This window comes from Magallana gigas, chromosome 1, assembly GCF_963853765.1.
Source record: "Magallana gigas chromosome 1, xbMagGiga1.1, whole genome shotgun sequence".
NCBI classification, from domain to species: domain Eukaryota; kingdom Metazoa; phylum Mollusca; class Bivalvia; order Ostreida; family Ostreidae; genus Magallana; species Magallana gigas.
In genome coordinates, this window is record NC_088853.1 from 48,195,307 (window position 1) to 48,216,637 (window position 21,331).

The 21,331-nt window shown below is 32.3% G+C and overlaps 2 long non-coding RNA genes across 3 annotated transcripts; both read left to right on the forward strand.

Annotated features, from left to right (window-relative positions):
* Positions 1-1,363: 1,363 nt before the first annotated feature.
* On the forward strand, positions 1,364-19,598 carry LOC109618614 (uncharacterized). Its single transcript, XR_010708563.1, has 3 exons — positions 1,364-2,065; positions 15,551-15,576; positions 18,708-19,598. It is a non-coding gene; the product is annotated as an uncharacterized lncRNA (long non-coding RNA).
* Positions 13,739-15,121, forward strand: LOC117688019 (uncharacterized). 2 transcript variants are annotated; one of them, XR_010708562.1, is made up of 3 exons: positions 13,745-14,014; positions 14,420-14,652; positions 15,006-15,121. It is a non-coding gene; the product is annotated as an uncharacterized lncRNA (long non-coding RNA). The 2 variants fall into 2 exon arrangements; XR_004600805.2 differs by lacking the exon at positions 15,006-15,121 and having other exon boundaries at positions 13,739-14,014.
* Positions 19,599-21,331: the final 1,733 nt, after the last annotated feature.

The following is a 21,331-nucleotide window of genomic DNA, read 5'->3' on the forward strand; positions in this document are numbered from 1 at the left end:
TTATTAAATAAACACATTCCCCAGACTGGTCTCAATCACCGAACCCAAAACACGTTACAATTATATTATATCCATCGCAAATCAGTATTGTTTTTTTTGCTTTAAAAGAATTGTTCTATCGGGAGCAATCCCGCGTTCGTTTAAATTGCCAGTGTACATTTGTCATGTCAGTAATACACATTGTGCTTTATAAGACTGTCGTGTAAACGTATTGTAGAAAAGTTGAGTTTAATTACCATGCATTGGAACCATTTTATTAACACATCTCCCAGTACTGAAACAATTCAAAATGTCTCTGTTACAGTAACACAGTGGGGCGACGCGTTAAACGTGTACGTCCAGCTCTACAAGCACATGCACTATCGTCTAGGCGACGGCCTGAATACAGCTAGCGACTCTCCTATCGATCGGTTACCTGAGTCTCGTAATGCATCTAAATATAGACGGGGGCACAGTTATGAAACAAACAACAAAAATAAGGTCAAAGAGGTTCATCTATATGAAATGAAAATGTACATATGAATAAAAACATTTGGGAATTTTATGTGGAATTATTTTTGCGCACTACTTGTATCAGTTAGTGCATTACAAGAAGCCCTTTCATAACCTCATAAACGTGCGCACCCCCACAAAAATGGACCGAACTGACAACAATTGTTTCTGCAAATACTGACTATAAATTACGAAAACATGAAATTGAATACTATAGAAGGATTCAAAATTAATTTCTTTACAACTTTGCTTCAATAATGCATTAGAAATTTTTATTCCTTTTTAAGTTATTGACAAGAAACTTTGGACGCCTCTAACTCCCTAATTATAAGGGCCAGCCCTTTATTCGGCATACCGAATGAAAGGTCTGAGTAAGACCAAGAACTTTTAAAATACATGTTATAACAAATTTTTATCAGGTAGAAAACTAACACGGAAAATACGCGAATTTTTTTTGATTTTTTTTCTTACCTTTGTTTCAACATCTATACCACCCCTTATATTTGCATTTAAATAATAAATAAAATATATCTCGCACAAATTCAATGTATTAGCTTCCAAACGAGCCCATCTTTGAGACTCTGCCAGTCATCGTTAAAGCTAAACCCCCTGGACAAAAGAAGTCGTTAAATTTTACTAAAAGGGGAATAACTCAAAACCGGATAGGGATTTTCCTCAACTAAAATATGCAACGACAACATCACGCGGATTGTTATCAGTCCTGAAAATTTCAAAACAATCGGTGAACAAAGGAGCGAGATATTAAGGATCAAAGTTGGCGTCTAGAAGAAAAAAAAATAATAAGAAATTTGAAAATTTTTCAGAATAATAGTAAGGTTTTCCGCTCCCAGCGGAAAACCTTAACTATTTCCAATTATTTGTGGACATTGTTTCAATTTAATTACGAGGAAAATCTTTTCAGATCCCCAGTGACCTTGTCGTTGCAATAATGAATCGTTCTGCATCCGACCTTGCCGTCTTTTGTGATTGTTAAAGATGATACAAAAGGGCAAATGTGCTTCTGCGCAAAATAAGAAGTTTTCAACCAATTTTATAACTCATTGCGGCGTGAAAAGTTTGTTCACAGTTTGCTTCGATTGAAAAGTCAAATAATTTATTTTGAGTAAGAAGGTCAAAGGCAAACACTCGACCTGTGTAAAATACTTAGTAAAAATTGAAACACTTATAGTACAAACTATATCTCACAGGCATCATTTGTGACTAGAAGCGGAAAGAAAAGGAAAAGGGAAAGTGCAGAGACACCAAATAATATTAAGCCTATATGCAGTCTTCATTACGTATTGAACATGGATAATTTTTGTAAACTACAATATACAGTGTAAGAAAATGCGACAAAATGTTTGTTCCATAGCCGCCTCGGGCACGAAAAGAGCACCCAAAGCAGTCAAGTTACAACACTTACTTGTGTAATAACCCTACCGTGTTCCTTCGTTAGTGTATCTTTTTTTTTTGGCCATTTGATATCACAGCAGGATAATATAAAGAAACAAAACCGTAGGAAAAGAAAATATTAATTGTCAACCTTTGATTGAACCTTCGGAAAATCGTGCAGGTAAATATAGTTTTAATAAATTTAGAATACTTATAAAAATAGTGAGTAATTGTGCATTTGCATATAAGTTAATTAATGATCGCAACTGTGTCACTAAGTAGCTCTACAGATAGTACAACCTAGTTCTTATGACAATTTCAGGCATTGCAACTAATCGAAAAAAAAAACAACTTATCGTAGGTGAACAGAATCTTTTTTGAATAAATAGATATATAAATATTTAAAATGCATTGACATCATTTAGTGCATGTTAATTAGCTAAAGACAGTTATATTTAAAAGATATATATATATATATATATATATATATATATATATATATATATATATATATATATAACAGTGGGACGGACAACTTCGGAATGGACATTTTTCCGGCGTTGCGCACCCCTTTCCATTCACAACATTGACCAAAGTTTAGTACCAAATGGTGGGGTTTTTTATTCTAAATAAATTTATGGAAAAAAAATTGAAACATTTTTAGATAGTTTTTTAGATATTTGAACTTAAAAGTTCCAACCCCATGGGATTTTAGTTTGGAAAAAATACCCCACAGAAAACCCCATGCAAACCCCATGGGGTTTTGCAATAAACCCCATGGGGCAAGAAACCCCATGAAATTATTTATGGGGAAAAAAACCCACCATTCCCGAAAAAAATCAGATGGGGTTTTTATCCCCATATTTAATGCTTATGTTGGGTTTTTTCCCCCATATTTACTAAAGTAATGATAATGGGGTAAAAAAACCCACAAAATATTAATCTGAAGTGAAGTAATAGAATCTGCTTAATGTCTGATATTAGGCCGATTGCATAGTTGATATACCTTACAAATTTTTACTAGGCAATTTTCAAATAAAGTTGAATTTACTCATCAAATGTATGATGGATCTCTTTGTGACAGAACAGGTTGCAAGTGATTTTAATTTTTGGTTGTTTGAATAAATCTGTAAAATATTTCTATATTAGCTAGTTTATGCTTAAAATTAGCATTTAAAAATCAAGGAAAATATATAGCAGCCCAGGTGAAAACTTAACTAACCTAATGTCAATTGTTGGAAAGTACCTGTTCATGTATTCTTACAAAGTCTACTTATTAATTAATTTCCTAAGTTATCCTAAATTAATTGTGACTTTCACATTGCAATGGCAAGATGTGGTATTTATCAAAATGTTGGTCAGCTAGGACGTATTACGTGTAGTCTGTAATGTTGCAATCAAAAATTTTGCTGGCAATGAAGTTTTAAAAGTAAAAATATTTCAACAGCAAAACGATTAGGTAAAAATCACAAACAGCAAAATAAAACTGGACCAGTTAGCCTATTCAATATCAATCTACAACATATATATATACTGTCTGGGGTTCTGTGTTCGTCAAGAAGAAGAACTCGTGATATTATGAGTATATAATGAACTACGAGAGCAAGTTTCACACGCAAAAATCTACAATCCCTTATTTTGTACTTACAGCAAATGAATTCTTTGAAGGTGTTGTTTAGTGAACTGATTCACGCCATCGAAAATTAGATTCTCGGAAAATTATTTACACGAGAAACAATTTACAAATGCATGATTCAGTCCAAACACTGTGAGTGTGACTCTTGTTCAAATGTTGCATCGTGTTTGTTTCAGATTGTTCTTTCCAGACTGATAATAACGTAACAGTAAGCGCTTTTAAGACTATGACAGGTGTTGACTAAAATCAGAACATGCAATTGGGGAAGCTAATACACGAAACTGTCTGTTTTGAAGTTATTTCATTTAAAAAAATATATTTTAAAATATTCTAGAAATAGATCAGAACATTGTATAAGGCCGGCGGAACTGCTGTGACGGTTGTTGTCTCAGAAAAAAGATCGGTTTTTTTTTTTACATTAGTGTACAGGTGTATCCTCGACCATATATTGGAGTACAGTACTGCAGTGTAATGGTGAATATATTGTACAACGGCTGCATCAGCGAACAGTGGTCATAAACTCTGTTGTATACACAAGCGCGAAGCGTGGTAAAGATATTTACTTCCGAGGCAAGTGTATGTTGACATTTAACATGGCATTTTAAATTGGGTATATCTTATAGTAGTAACTGCAAACTGTTTGAACTTCTCTGAGAGCTAGCTAGCAACTTAACATTGCTTATTTCTGGCAAACCCTATTTCATATACTTCCCAGTGTAAGTGCATGCATTTCCAAGTTAAAAGAAAGAACAAACCCCAATTAAGATACCTAAACACAACCCACACACCTTCCCCTTAATGTTCTAATTACCCCTTAAAATTGGTTTTCATCCTCCCTCCCTAGGAATTCAACCCCCCCCCCCTATTACTTCTACTGGTCTGCATGGGTTTGATCCCTAATGATGAATACATCCCTGAATTTTGAACATATTTTATAGACATATTAGACTGATTTTTTTGCAACATTGAAAAACCAAAACTTTATGATTGCAACATGTCATATAACCTGGAATTAATATAGCAAATGGTATATATATTACATAAGTAAATAAGGTTTATCCCTTTCCATTTTTGGATTTATTATATGATTTACTGATTTTATTAATTGTCTTGGTTTTTATATGAGGATAAATTTAATAATTAAACTAATATGAATTATACATGTTATATGGCAGCACTTTTTTTTAAAAAAGTTTCAGTTTGATATGAATACAAATCATAACTGCCATGAATCCATATTTTTATGAAAATTATACTAAATGAAAATGGATCAGTTATAAACTTTCATTAAGTTATAATAAGTGCAGTTGATTAACAGCAGGAATGATCATAAAACTGTTATTTTAAGTAATTACAATTTATGAAATGCATTTAACTTGGAATAGGGTTTCAATAAACCTCATAGACCCCTTTACTGTAAGAGTGGTACTGCTCTCTTGCAGGGAAATATGATCAATTATGGTGAAGTTTAAGTACTTGTGATGTTCATGCAGACCAGTTCGAATACTGGGGCGAGATAGCTCAGTTGGTAGAGCACCTGACTAGAGAATCAGGGGGCCCGTGTTCGAATCACGACCATCATTATTTCTCCCATCCTGTTACATTTGGTGCCGTGACCAACCCCTGGAACTGACAGGTTAACTCCTGCCAGGGGAAGAGTCTGGGTTGATCTTCAAGGGCGAAGATCATTTAAGGGGGGAGGAATGTGATGGTCAGACCTGTTCGAATACCAGTGCCAGATAGCTCAGTTGGTAGAGCACCTGCCTAGAGATTCAGGGGGCCTGGTTTAATGGTACGTCATGTTTCACCCAATAAAGTCATTTTGCCCTGCAAAAGAGCAGTCATCACAGTTACCGTGAAGGGGTCTATGACCCTAGCACAAGTGTTTGTTTCTGTTACAGTAAAAAAAATATTTTTGAAATTAAGTTGACATGTAGACAAACAAAGTTATCATAGAAAACAAAATGAGAAAAAACCCATGTTTGCTCTGTTGCTTCTTCTGTCCAAAAGTTATATTTGAATAATATTAAATACATCTAGTACATGTGGAAAATCACCTCATCCTTCAGTTAACATGTAGAATATGTAAATGTATCTTTGACTGTAAAAATAACATCTACTTTGAAAATTATTTTCAAAATGAACAAAAAATATATACTGGTATATTTGGAATATTTATTTAATATACATGTAGAAAAACATAGGTAAAATTTGAACATTTTTCCATGAAATTCTATTATCACCATGCAGCTATCCAGCTGTATATTAATCTTATTTTACTTAAAAGCATACATCACACTGGTAGCTATACATGTAGGTCTTATTGCTTTAGCATGGTTGACAAGAGAGTAGAAACACCATATAGCTATAAGTATATATTAGATATTCACTAAAAATGAGTGTTTAATTAAGCTCACTTTTTCATGGAATCAAGAAATATCATATGCCGGATGGAATGTCTCTTTGTCTGTGGCTATGTATAAATATATACATGTAAAATGCTACAAATCTAAAGGTCAATTTTTAGTTTCTATGACAATTGTTTTCAAATGTGTGTGAGAATTGACTCGAGGAAATTGCCATAGGTTTTATGATCCTATATGTGAAAGGTTTTTAACATCTAGCTGCACTTCATGAAAATCAAAAGATAGGGGGAGGGTATACATGTAAGGGTATTTCTATGTGATGTTATGCTTTTATCATGATAATATCATGAAGATACCAGGTACTTGTAGTATTGAATAATTAAGGTTTCTTATTAGAGGAGACTGAAGAGCAATTGACTTCTTAATGATTATTTAGTAAAAATGTTTTACTGCAGGGAATTTAAACCCCATGAATCTGTGCATGTTTATACTTATAGAAAGATGATTAAGTGAAGTGGAGATAGTGGGATCACTTAAATGGTTATATTTTTTCTTAAACCTCAATGGAAGTGGCATTATGGGGTTTACTTTTTTTTAGAACTGCATATTCTTTCTTATTATAATACAAAACTCTTTTTTATAGAAAGTTAGTGTAAGTGAAAGGTAGCAAGGGACTGTTTTAGATTATTTGTACTGTCAATTATTTGGTGAAATGGAGAATTGCTCTACTTTCAGGCTTATGTTGTGTTGCAAAAAGTCATAAAATAGTTTTTAGTGATTAGCATTAGTTAGAGAGATGTCTCCTATTGAAATTGGTATGCGATATGTAGGTCCTTAATGACTTATATTAGGTTCATTATGATCCAAAGTACCGGTAAACTTTTAATTGATCATCTTGCAGCTATGACTGTTGTGTTGACTTTAGACAAGGGGTAAAATATAACATGAAACATTTTATTCGAAGGGGAATAGTCAATGTGTTTACATCGTTTAAATTTACAGAATTCTTGATGTAACTGATTGTAATAAAAATGGCTTTTGAATTAAAAGTGGTCATAATTAATCTTAAAAGCAATTTACAGAAACTGTTATTACACGGTACAAGGTGATTGGTTCAGCCGGGAATGGGGATGTTACTAAAACAGAATTAACTTTTTTATTTTTAAATGAAATAAGATTAAATTTGAAAATTTCGACTTAAAATTGAACAACCTAATATTTTAGCGTTCTGATTATAAAGTGTTTTTGTGAGAAATAAACTCTTAGACTTAATGTCAAAGATGGCAGTGGATATATTTATAGTTTTGTCTGAAAGACCTGTCTAATTTATGAAAAAGGAGGGGGGAAACCAGACATTTGAAGTACAGTCAGAATAATTATTGCAAACATTTGTTTGGGAGTGGAGCACATGTCCATTGTTCATATAATGACACTTTAAGATTGCATGGTTGTTTATTTTATCGAATAGATTAAGAAAATGCTACTGTAACAATGTTGCCAAAATTTTCACTTTTTGATTTATGCTTGAAAAAGAGGATGTATGGGTCCCCCCAATAATTGATAATTTTTTTGCATGGGTAGACAATATCCCAAGTACAGTTGCTTCCAGCAGTTACTTGGGGCTTGTGCATGCTGGCCAGTAAGAAAGGTAACATTTTTAGAAAACAAATTGAGATTGGGCTCCTCTAGTTAGTGTTTACCTTTGCATGCAGAACAATTTTAACAACCCCGCCCCGACCCACATGTAAGAAATACACTATATCCACTACATGTATATATCTAATTGACATATTTCTTTAATCGACAAAAAACCTGTCTCAGTTGTATTTAGAAAATTAACATAGATTGTATCTCAGAATGCATGTATGTGATAAAATTATACATGTATTTAAAAAGTTTAACTAGTTCTACATATATAGTTACATGTAGATTGCGGCAGACAACCCTCATTCTTGAATATATATTATGAGGTGTAATAAGGTATCGAATACAACTGATAACTGATCAAGAACTTCAAATACCAGTAGTGCATTGGCAGCTCATTTTCCCTGATTGTCAATATAAATGTTAATTAGAGCAAATAATTGTTATCTCAATCTTCATGTTTAAAAAAATATTAGAACCTTAAATTGATCTTCACTAATACAAAAAGATTGATAAGAAAATTAGCCACTTAGTCATTGAATGTATTTTTCTCCTCCTTGACATTTACATGTATGTTTACTTAATGGATAAAACAATGCAGTCATAATTTGAATTTCATTATCAAAAAATCCTGCTGGTATGATTCCATAATATCAATTTTATAAATCTGAGTGACAAGTATGCGCTATTCAGTTGAATATAAAATTGTATTTTGATATTACATGTACATCTACATGTACAATCCAAATTCGCCATTAGGTTACTGATTATCTGGCATAGTAGCATATAGCAGTGTTTGTTTTATTGCAAAAATTATGTGTTAATTATGACCAACAATTTTGTGTGACCCAAATAAGACTTATCATCTGAGCACTCAAAGAATACCAGAGATACATGCAAATTACATGTAGTTATTTATAGCTGACCGAGTTTATAGACTTTTGAAATTTTAACTTGTTTAGTTTAAGTTATGCATTCCCAATAGGATAACATATTAATGTATCAAGTTACAGAGCTTGATTAATGATGAGATTATGAAAATAGCAATAATTTTAAGAAATAACCTCATTACTACAAAATAATGCATTGTATGATAGCATATATCAAAGACTGAACTGGACATTATTCTAGGAGATTCAAGAAATGCACAATGGGTTTGCGTATTTTTAGAAACACTTCATTGAAGAAACAATGTAATTTGTTTGCATATCGGGATAATTTTTTCAGGATGTATAAAATTGAATTAAATTGATTGAGGCCAGGATGATATTGATATAAATGAAACTTAACATCCATGTAAATACATGTATGTACCCAGAATATGTACATGTATAGATACATTGTACATTCAATTAGAGATTAAATAGTCTAATATTCTAATACTGTCAGATTTTCTATCATTAAAAAGTGAACCTAGGTGAAATTAATCTGCAAAATTTGGTGTTTGTACATATATTATGTCTAAATAAGAGTATGAAAGTTAAAAAAAATTCCAGAAACCCTTCCCAAATTAAGGAAAATGCAGCATGTATGTTTTAACAATTTTACATTTGTCTTCTAATATTGTGTTTGAATGAATAATTTAATTTTTAGAATGTAGCCTGGTGTGTTTTCGTAACTTAGAAGATGAGAGTGCTGGGCTGGCCTGAGATGAACCAAGGAGACACACTGTGTATACCTCATTAGCACCTATTGTTCTTTCACATACCTTGCAATTAACTTAAAAATCTTACGTGTCTTTGTAATGGGCACATTCTGTGTATACCTATTGACCACCCTATTGTTTTCCTAATGCTACAATCAACAGAGCAAAGCACTATATACACACAACACATGAGAACTTGAGAATTTGTAAGAAATTACAAACCAAAGGGAAATTCTGAATGAATGAAATTAAAAAGTTTTTATAAGAATTTATAAAATAAAAATGAAAACATTATCTATAATCAAAATAAAATTTTAACATACATTGAAATAAAACACTTAATAATAATAAACAAAGAGACCCCTTAGAAGGTGAAATTTCCTTTGTGGTTCGATCATTAAATTAAATTTAATGATCGAACCACAAAATGTCCTATCTTATTCCAAAAAACTTTAATATAGAATTCTGTTGTTAATCCATCACTGCCTGGACTCTTATTATTTGCCATATTTTTTATATGGGTACATGCAAAGTTCGGGAACTATGTCAAACAAAAAAAAGGAATAATTACCCGTATCCCAAAAGATGGTATTTAAACAATTGGAAACCAATAACACTTCTAAACATTGCTTATAAAATAAGTTATGAGTGTAATGCTCAGAGAATTAAAAATATGCTTGATATAATTAGTAGTCCCGATCAAACAGGTTTCATTCCAGGAAGATATATTGGTGAAAATACTAAGCTGATATATGATCTTATGCAACATATGGGTTGGGGGGGGGGGGAGACATTTCTGGTGTATTATTCATAATTGATTTTTAAAAAAAAAAGCATTTGATACTTCACATGGAAATTTATTCACAAATATTAAGATTTTTTCAACTTTGGAGCATCCATTGAATCTTAGATATATACTTGTCAATGTAATATAGAATCATCAGTCACACAAGCTGGAAACCTTTCAAAATTTTTCAAACATAGCAGAGGATTTCACCAAGGCGACCCAATCTCCCTCTATTCATTCCTACTGTGTGCAGATATTTTGGCATATAAGATTAAAATAACTTATATATTCGGGCTACACCCTGAGCCTATTTCTATAGACATTTATTCTATCTTCTTTATTATGAAATCCCATATCTATTGGAAAAGGTGTCTTAAGGAAATGCTATCAATTCATGAATTAATAATAGATATTGAAAGACATATATCGACTCTAAAATATATTGCTACAAAAAATTGCAGATTAGATGATTTCTATAAGAGATGGGAAACTTGGCTTTTTCTTCTTTCTTTTTAATAGACTTACTCAAATTTGACTGTATAATAGAGATTATATAAAGCTGTCAATCAACTACTAACTCATGTTCAACAACTACTCTCTCTCTCTCTCCCTCTCTCTCTCTCTCTCTCTCTCTCTCTCTCAAGGAACAATTTGGATTTGAAGTAAACATACTTAAAAGCTGTTGTGATCACTTTATTTTATACAAATGTATTGGATTGTTCAACTTTAGATTAAAAAAAAGAAAAAATAGTCTAATAATGTAAAATTTTCTATCACTGAAAAGTGGACCTAGGTGAAATTAATCTGCAAAATTTGGTGTTTGTACGTTACGGCTAAATAAGAATATAAGAGTTTAAAAAAAATCCATAAACCCTTCCCAAATTAAGGAAAATGCAGCATGTGTGTTTTAATAATTTTACATTTGTCTTCTAATATTGTTTGAATGAATAATTTAATTAGAATGTAGCTCTGGGTGTTTTTCTAACTTAGATGAGAGTGGGCTGGCCTGAGATGAAAAAAGGAGACACACTGTGTATACCTCATTAGCACCTATTGTTCTTTCACAGACCTTGTAATTAACTAAGAATTCTTACGTGTCTTTGTAACGGGTACGTTCTGTGTATACCAATTAACCACCCTATTGTTCAACGGAGCAAAGGTACATACACACGACACGTGAGAGCAGGTGTCCGATCGAGCTGTGTACGTGTAAGCAGGAACAAAGTAATGGACAGGGGGCTGCAACTAATCTGGATGTCAACTTGGGGGCCGGGTGTGGGGCGTGGGGGGGTCTATTTCTGCAGCAAAGATTTTTATTATAATTGAGTTATCATAGAGCCCACCCACCCCCACCCCCCCCCCTCCCACACACACTCTTTTGGGGGAGAATATTAAAAAAATTGGAAAACAAGATGTTAAGAGAGGAAAATGAAGTTAAAGGTAGATTACACGCTATCACCCCCCCCCCCACACACACACACACACACACGCATTTTATAATCGATATTAAAATATATGCAACTTAGACCTTTTCATAAAACAGTGCATTTTGAACATTTGGGATTAAAGGCAATGGGTTGGGACGTAGATTTAAATTTTAAAATAAAAGTGTACTGGGTACATGTATGCGCTTGAAATTAATCCCTGGGTATTTATTTAGTTGAACTCCTTTTGGTCGCCCTTATTTTCTAGGGACTTTTATCAGAGCAATAATTGAATGGTTAAACGATATGTTATGTTAATCATCTATTTAATGACCTCCGTCGGATTTTTTCTGCAAAGATTATCACTGTTGACCAGTTTATTGCAGCGGCAATGATTGCAGCGATCTGTGTTCAATTGAGCAGTGAACACTGGTGAAGTGTTTCTGGCGTGTGATCACAATTAACAGGGCATTAATTAGATAAAAGTAAAGAAAATACGTTCACTAGCTTTTATGATTTATAACAAGATGCAAGCCATTTCCAATTATCGGAGAATATTACTGTAACAATGAATAAGCATATCAAACATTGTGCATTGTACTGAAAGTTACTGTAGTAAAAATATCTTTATACATCTTAAACAACTTAATACAATTATCAGTAATGAATTATTTCTGCATTCTAATATCAATACTGGAAGGATAAATATAACAATCAGTATATTTCAAAGTTTTTTCGGCAAGAATTAGACGTTCTGGATGTGCAACAGAGACTAATAAGTAAATGATCATACATTAATATAAACTAATTAAATTAAATGTCGTAAATTGGAAACAAAGATCAAGTACAATGATTTTGCATTGGTTCTGATAGTAGTAAATATGTAACAATGATATAACATTAAATGTAAAAATCATTGGACACGTTGTAGAATATATTATTATTTCGAGTCAAATTAGGTTTAATCTCGACCCCCCCCCCGACCCCCCCCCCCCCCCCCGCTGTTATCGATAAAATTTGCCGCACGGTAATGAATACCTTCCGACGCCCAGGGTAATTAAATAAACGATTATTGAATACTAAATCATATCTGATGAGTATAAAAATAGGAAATGAGATTTTAAAATATCTTAGTTAAAAAAAACACCATTTATTTATCATTTTTCCGTAATCAGTTAATGACCCTTTTTGATATCGTTTAAATATTTAATTACATCGGAAGAAACTAATGAGCGCCGTAGCGCATATGGTAGCGCATTGGCCTACAGACCCAAGGGTCGTGGGTTCGGATCTCACGGCCGGCAATGATTTTTCTCCAAATTTTCTTTCTGTAAAATGCCACAAAAATTAAAATAATATCAATCCAGTAACAGTTCCTTCTCGGCTCGATACAAATTTGACAACATAAAATCAAGCATGCATTGATATATTTAGTATACACAGCGTTCCGATGATATGTATACACATGTGTTGAAATATAGACAGTGAATACAAAGTACATGTATACACAGGGATTGGTCTTGTTCAGTTTATTATGAAATCGTGGGAATATATTAAACGATACAAATGTGCAATGGGCCTCATCCTTTGACTTAGATTGTGATGCCTTTTTGTCGGCCTTAGACTCTGTTATTATTGCCGGTGTGGAAATCACTCCAAGTATTCTCATGATTAAGCTTTAAAATCATTACAAAGACTGCATGATTTGTTCTCCATGACTATGTATTTCAAGCACTGGTTTATTTTGTATAAACTAAAAGGTTATCCTTTATATATACTTGCCAAATTAATTGCAATGGGAAATTCGATTTTAAATAAAATTCCAGCTTTTGCTCCAGCTTTTGCTCGCTTGAGATAAGTCCTATACAATGGGAAGAGTGGGAAAGAAATAGATAAGAGGTACTTACCGGTATACATGCTATGAATTAATTTAAAAACAAAATAATTATTGTGAGAGGCTTCTACCGTATATTTAAACGCACTGATTTTGTCACATGCCTCTGATGCACTATAGCCATGGTATCTATTTTTTATTATCCAAAATAGCTCCTGGACATTATCACAAAATTTATACTCTTTCACTAAAACATTCTACGGAAAAGAAAAATTCAACGGGACTTTTCATCAAGTACCCCCCCCCCCCCCCCCCATGAGAAAACATGTACACAAGCTGAAATTATCCGTCGAAAAGTATTATTGTACATATATACCTTGATAACCACCTTACTATCTCCTGTTAAATTAAGAATTTTATAATAATTATTGGTTTTACTAATAGTATAATGATATAAAACATTTTGCACACTTTATTTATTAGTTGTTATAACCCCCCCCCCCCCCCCCCCCCAAACCCCCACCATTGACACTAAATTCATCATGTTTATAGTTAGATGAATAATCTATATAATAATACGGTGTTCAGGATGTTAAATAACTTATAGGATTTTTGAGTTCATTAAACGGCATTATACTTGAAATTCATGAAATTTCGACTGCTCTAATCGAAATATCTGTGTCCCGATTTGTCTAACTATTTCGACATCCGGTTTTCAACTCCATCGCTTGGTACTTGATAAGTTGGTAGGGCTAGTGTTGCTAAGTTTGTGTTTCTTCTGTCCATTTCCAAAGGTAATTCCATTGACTGCAAATCAGTTTCATTTTAAATTTATACGTCTATATATTCTTTAATAACTTCCAAGTGAAAAGCTAGGTAATGAAAAAAAAACCCAACATCTATTCTTGGACCGAATTTTCTCGAAATAGTGAGACCATAGATTTAAGACTGTTTTAATATGCTATGATATTTAACAGAAGTTTAAATATTATATGTAATCTTTGTGATTGCATAAACCGTAAATTTATGCCTTTATTAGTGGATCATATAACATTGGTACATACAATACAGTTCAGTATTGATAAATATTTACAACCTGTCAGATTTTAAAGAATTTTATAATAAGCAGGGCAATACTTATTTTGAATTAGTTATATCTTTTAAACATAATTTACATAGTTTTCATGACATATTTTTAGGCAAATTAAAGGATGACAGAGCATACCTCTGATGCTGACACTTGTCATTTGAAAAAAAGGCATTTTTGGAAGACATTACCAACATCTGTGGATTATAATTCAATGCAAGAGAAAATCTAGAGTCATTAAACTAATGCAAACATGAATAAATCAGTCTCGAGTAACTTATTATTGAGAATCTGATTTATTTGCTTGGATTGGTTTAGTTAACATCACCCCATACTGTCTGCACTGTGAGTACTGGTATTTTAATAGATTGGTAAAATATTTTAGTAATTTTATATTATGAACAAATGGGATAAAATACCCCATGCATATGTGGGATAATAAATCCCATGACATCTATTTTATGGGATTAAAAACCCTAAACTGTTATTTAAGAAAAAAGTGGGTTTTTAAACCCCACATTATTTTCATGGGGTTTTCTGCCCCATGGGGTTTATTGCAAAACCCCATGGGGTTTGCATGGGGTTTTCTGTGGGGTATTTTTTCCAAACTAAAATCCCATGGGGTTGGAACTTTTAAGTTCAAATATCTAAAAAACTATCTAAAAATGTTTCAATTTTTTTTCCATAAATTTATTTAGAATAAAAAACCCCACCATTTGGTACTAAACTTTGGTCAATAGTGTGTATGGAAAGAGGTGCGCAACGCCGGAAAAATGTCCATTCCGAAGTTGTCCGTCCCACTGTTATATATATATATATATATATATGACTTGTCTTTTACTAATGAAAATCTTGAGATCATATAGTTTTTGTAAACTAGAAATTATTTTAGGAACGGTAGGTACATCCATGTACATGTACATAACGTGAAAAAAACATGTATAGTTATAACCAGTGTAGGTACAACAAGGTATGTACTTACACCCTTATCAACATTAGTATGGACAATTAACGAAGAGTATGTTATTTACAATTTTAAACCGTGAAATATTAAGAAAATCGGCGAAGAAATTGATATTGAATAGAACTAAAGTATTCAGAATAATGTTTAAAATTGAAGCAGTTTTTAGAATATTATGCAATGTTTAAATAAAACAATTTGAAAGAAAATTATTAAAGTTTAAGCATTTTTAAAGACCTCAAATTTGTTTATTAAAAATGCATTTCATTTATTTACATTTAGGATGATGCCTGGCGAAATAGAAATAGGTAAGTTAATTTAAAAAAAAATCACATCAATAAGAAATTATTTTAAATAATTGCAATATTCACTGCAAAGATGTTGTTTATATACATGCATCTTCAAGCTGGAAATAATTGAAAAATTATAACTAGTTAATGTACATGTCGATTTATGACAATCTCTTTTGAAATGTTATAATATCGACCAACTACATGAAATTACCGTCGCACTTATTGCAACCTTCGTCAAGTCTTCATCAGTTCAACTTTCCACCGTAAATACATACACAACATAAGATATAGCTTTCAAGGTGTCAATATGTGTCGAAATAAGAAGTCTATCAAAAAAAGTAATTGCATGGTTCATCCAGCGACACAAACGGTAAATCATCATTTATATTAAAGGAGTAAAGATGAAGAAACTAAAATTAAATACATTTTAACTGTATGGTCATATTGTCCCTTCTGTAGGTACTGAAACCCTGTCTCATTAACCAGATAGTTTTTAGAACTCTGATAGAGGACTTCGTGGATATCAGAATCATACATTTATTTTTTCTCAAATATACATGGGAATAGAGAAGAAGATTTTTAGAAGATTTAATACCTTTTCTCTCTATGGCAATATTTGCCGCAATTTAGGGCCATATATTTCACCAAAAAATATGTAGGTAGGGAATTCGTGGAAATCAGAACTATGCAATTAATATTTGAAAGAATGTACGTGTGAGGAAGATTTTCTAGATTTGATTTTGTGGCTACGAGTCAATACATTTTCACTGTATGACCATATTGGCCCCTTCTCTAGGGCATCAACCTTTGTTCCAGGGACCATGAATTTTACAATTCTGGTAGAGGGGTTTTATGGATTTAAATACAACTAGACTTTTACCGGTGCGTGCACGGGTTGACGTTGCATATGATATCGGGCATTTACAAAATATATACATCGAAACACCGTATATTGTTGACATTTGCATAACGAAACTTCAAGCCTACAATAATGCTATTAATTTCAGTACACTGTTGAGTTGAAATAATCTAACTGTGTCTCGGGAAATGCCTTCATCACAGTCAAAATGCCTCCATCGTCGGAACCCACGGGTTTTCTATCCGTTACACTGCAGTGCAACGGATAGAAAACCCGTGGGTTCCGACGATGAAATACCTCCCATATACCCGTAATGTAGCAGAAAATTGCTGAATCGCTCCAAAACGATTTTGGAGAAAATAAGTTACATTGAATATAACAGTCAAATTGTTCACTAAAACCATTTTGAAGCTGTAAATACCTTTCCTCGAAAAGTTTAAATCTATAATTGCAGAATCCAACATATTTCAATAACGCTTTTAACACATCTTGTTGACATTCAAAACTCTCGGGATTTTTTTTTAGTAAATACACTGTCTAAAAGTTATCTCCCGTATTTCCTTTGATGAACATAAAAAAATTTCCAATGAAAATTAACACACATTTGTTTTATCGTTTCCAAGTTTATCCATGCAAATATGATATAGCCTCTAGTGATTTAGCGTGAATGTAATGCGCATGCGCAAGATTATAAAATGCAAAAAATTCAGATGATTTCCGGGATTTTTTGAGGAATTTTCGTTGATTATTAATTAAAGAAGCCTGATTGAGAAAAAATAAAAACAAATTGGTAATCTTCAAGTACCAATGATGTTTAAAATATATAAAACAAAAGACACTACTCTTCCGATTTATCGGTATTAAAGCTAAAAATGTCGAGTCTATTATTTTAATATAGTAGTATAGATGCATTTAATTTTTGGCATCCCGGTGGTGACTACTCGTGTTTTGAATACTTTAACCCTCTGTGTTAGGGAGCATTATGTTTCGGTGTAATTGATAGTGTCTATTTGACTTTTTACTGATAGTTTAGTGATGGCTGAACATATATCTGATACGTGTATACAGTAATGGCAACAATTTGCCAACAAACTTATTTATAAAACCGAGTCTGCAACAAGTCAAAGGTTGATTATTTGTATTTCAAATCTTTGGTTTGAAATTTTGCATTTTAAGGTAGTCCTATACTCGGCACTAAATGGGCTCAATCATTAAAAGCTTAGCTTTAAATGATAAATATACATTCTAGCAATACATATACAAAAGAAAATATGTATGTTTACATGCTAGTTTGTTTGTTATCACCTCTCAGACGGGTGTACCCCCTTGCGAAAATTATTGACAATCACGAAATTTGTCAGACGTCCGTTTTTCCTAAAAATAATTACCAATTTTGGGGAAATTAGAACTGAACATACAAAATAGAGTATAAATACTTATTTAAGCAATATCTCATCAATAATTTTGCGCAAATTTTTGTAAATAAATACGCTTTATGGACCTGATGCATCAAAATAGAATACAAAAAATGCAATGCTAGTATCGCGTTTGGTAATTTTTTTTACAATTTTATGGACTCAAACTTAAATTCATGGTGTTTATTCTATAGATTGACATCTTAGAAAAAAGATTTGGTAAAATAAATTATATGTTGACGGATTACTTTTCACGCTATAAGCTCTAAACCAAGTAGACCCTGACGAAAAAATTCATAAAAATCACATTTCGCTACAGTTTTCTGCCGAGATCTGTCAACAATGTTAGATATCATTTAAACATTAATTAATTGACGATTGAATAAATTCAAAATAGCTTCTGTCTCTAAATTTAAACCGGTTTTGGTAAAAGAAAAATAAAATTTCGGGGGGGGGGGGGGGGGGGGGCATCAAAACAAAGAAGATATAAGCATATCTGAGATCCTGGTTAATCAGACACTTCGTTTTTCATTTTACTTTAATAGAATCGAGTTTTTCAACATTAATCATTTCATCTCTCAAAGAATACATATATTACCGTTCTACTTGCTTATTATTGCCATTGTTTACAACAGCGATGTAGAGCAAAATCAATACCGGGTATCTAAAACGCTTTATAAAAGTCGAACCAATATTGTAAAACCCGTATTATGACGCAGTGCGATACTCGGACTACTTTAAATGAAATAGCCGAAGTAGGCTTAAGCAAACTCTTTTAATACTCTAATTTTTTCCCCACTTTTCAGGATGAATTTTTACTTTGTCAGATTTCTTTTAACTTTCTTAAAATCTTTTTTTAAATACATACACAGAACACCATGATTCCAAGATACGGCATATGTATGAGACAGTTCTGGATCACCGACACGGATGGAACAAGGCCATGACAACAAATCTAATCTGCAGGATCAATTCTGAAGACACCCCTTTGATAATACAAAACGCACATGGCAACAAACATGCAGAGGAACTATTGCTAGATGAACTGAATGAAAGGGATAAATCGTTGTTGACCACAATAACCATATATACAAATAATTCTCCTTGCTCAAACAAGGGTCACGACTGTGCCAGGCAGTTGATCAAGTTTCTCAATGAAAACACTCACGTTATTATGGTATTTTATGTCACAAATTTGTACAAGATACGAAGGGTGTCTTGCAAAAGTGAAGAGCATTATTCACTTGTTTCCCAAGCCGACTTTAAAGCTAACAATACTGGGCTAAAAGACATGATGAAGCACGGCCGCTGCGTGGTCAGTGCATTCAGTTACGCTGTCTGGGTTGAGTTGTTAAACATCGCGCCTGTTTCAGAGGTATTCAAGTCGCAACTTCTAGCTAGATACAGAACTATATTGGACACGAATGACAGAAGTCGAGAAGAAGAGGATAATCGTATTAGATCAGATTTGGCGTATATTAGATAAATACCATTTGTCTTGCAACAGATTCATCTCTATGTTATACTTTATATGCATAATATATACATTACATCATCCTTTGATTTCTTTGCGAGAGGACTTATTTGGAAATGTGGAGGACAAAAGACTATTTTTATTCTGGATTATGTTGATTGTTAAGGCCTATATCTGATAAATGAAAGGAGTCTTAAGATTTCTAAAATTTTAATTGAAACAGCTTGGATATATATTAGGTGAAGTTGATTAAAAAAATAACATAGTTACTACATGTAGTAATAGTCGTGAATAATTTTCTTTTTAAGTGCCCCATAAGGCATTTAGATAAACCATTTTGTTTTGACCGAACAGTTTCAGTACTGGAAGCAACAGAAAATTATATATATCCTTCTAGAGCCAGAATATTTTAATTAAAGTTTTGACATTACCAAAGCTTGAGGAGATTATCTTTGGGTTGTTTTTCTTGTGAAAAATATGCAATCTGACCATTGTTAAAAATTAATTTTAATATAGAGTAGAATAGATTTTATCTATAATGCAATGATAATATAAACATATTAGAATTGTTGCCTATTAATGGCTTAAAGAAAAATTATACATGCACATCTGTATATTTTTTTTACAACGTAGTGGTAATTAAAACAAGTTAAAAAACATACATGTACAAAGTAAAGTAGCTAGAAATAAATAGGGGTGATAACAAACACTGTTACAAAATCAAGAGTCCAAAGGAAAAATACAAACAGAAGCAGAACAAACATGGACCTCTACATAAATAAAGGTAGGATCAGGTGCCATGGAGGAGTGAGCATCCTCTGCTGACTGGTCACAACTGCCGTAACAAGAGGCGGTGCTAAAAGACATTAATTGGTCTACCTACATGTAACTTAGAGCAACATTTCAATCATAGATGTACTAGTACAAAAATTGTTTATTTGAATAAATATAATAATTGTAATAAGATACATCTAACAATATACTTTCTTTTAATTCATACACATGTACATATATCCTAAGGACATTGCTTGATCATAAGTTGGTCAGTTGATATTTGTGATCTTGGTTTTTATTAGTTGTTTGTGTCAGGTTGAATTTGGTTGGTATATATATTTTGCTTTATGTGTTTTACTACTAAGTTTGACAATCTTTGTCTGGACATTATATTTTTATACTGACTCCGAATTGAATTCAGTAACAGAACTTGCTAGTTTCTGGTTATTTAACTCAAATGTGCAATAGAAAAGTGGTTTCTGCTTTTTATGCAATTGGACAAGAAGCCATGGGGATAATCAACCGATATATTTTTCTATAATCTTTCTTAAGTATAATCTCGTAGATTAGTTTTCATTTGGATTTGTCGCAGACGTCTTGGTCATGGGCTATTATGTTTCTTAAATTTATTTAGAATCCACGATTTTGGTAATGGAACTTCTTGCTTCATATCTTACATATGCATTTTAAAGGATACACACATTTCCTACGCGATACAACAATGTTTACACTATGATCATTCACAAAAACGAACTGCACAATATGTGAATTAGATGAAAAACATCTCTGATAATATGCATCACTTATTTCATGAACTTAATAATGTAAAAAATTGTTTCTTGAGTTCACACAATGACAAGATGACATTATGGAAGCGTCATTGCATGTTGCAGATTAAATGAGAGAGGTGTTGAGATTTTGAGTCAAAACCGGCTTATTATTAGATCCGGCAAATTTTTAGGGTACCTTAAACGAAGGTTTTTTTTTTAGATATGTTAAACCTTAAAAATAATATTGCATTCATTGTACATGTATTTTTATCTTGAATCAGCTGCATAACTTTCACATCTTATTGTAGATATGTTGTATAATCATGTTTTAAAGCTTTATAGACAAAGACTTACTTATATGTTACTAATAATCTATCAACTTTATCATGAAATTCTAATACAAGTTTCAGTCAAAGTGTTGATATGCAAAATGTTAATTGTTAATTTGCTAAATTCTTAAATCCCGAGGGTTTATGGA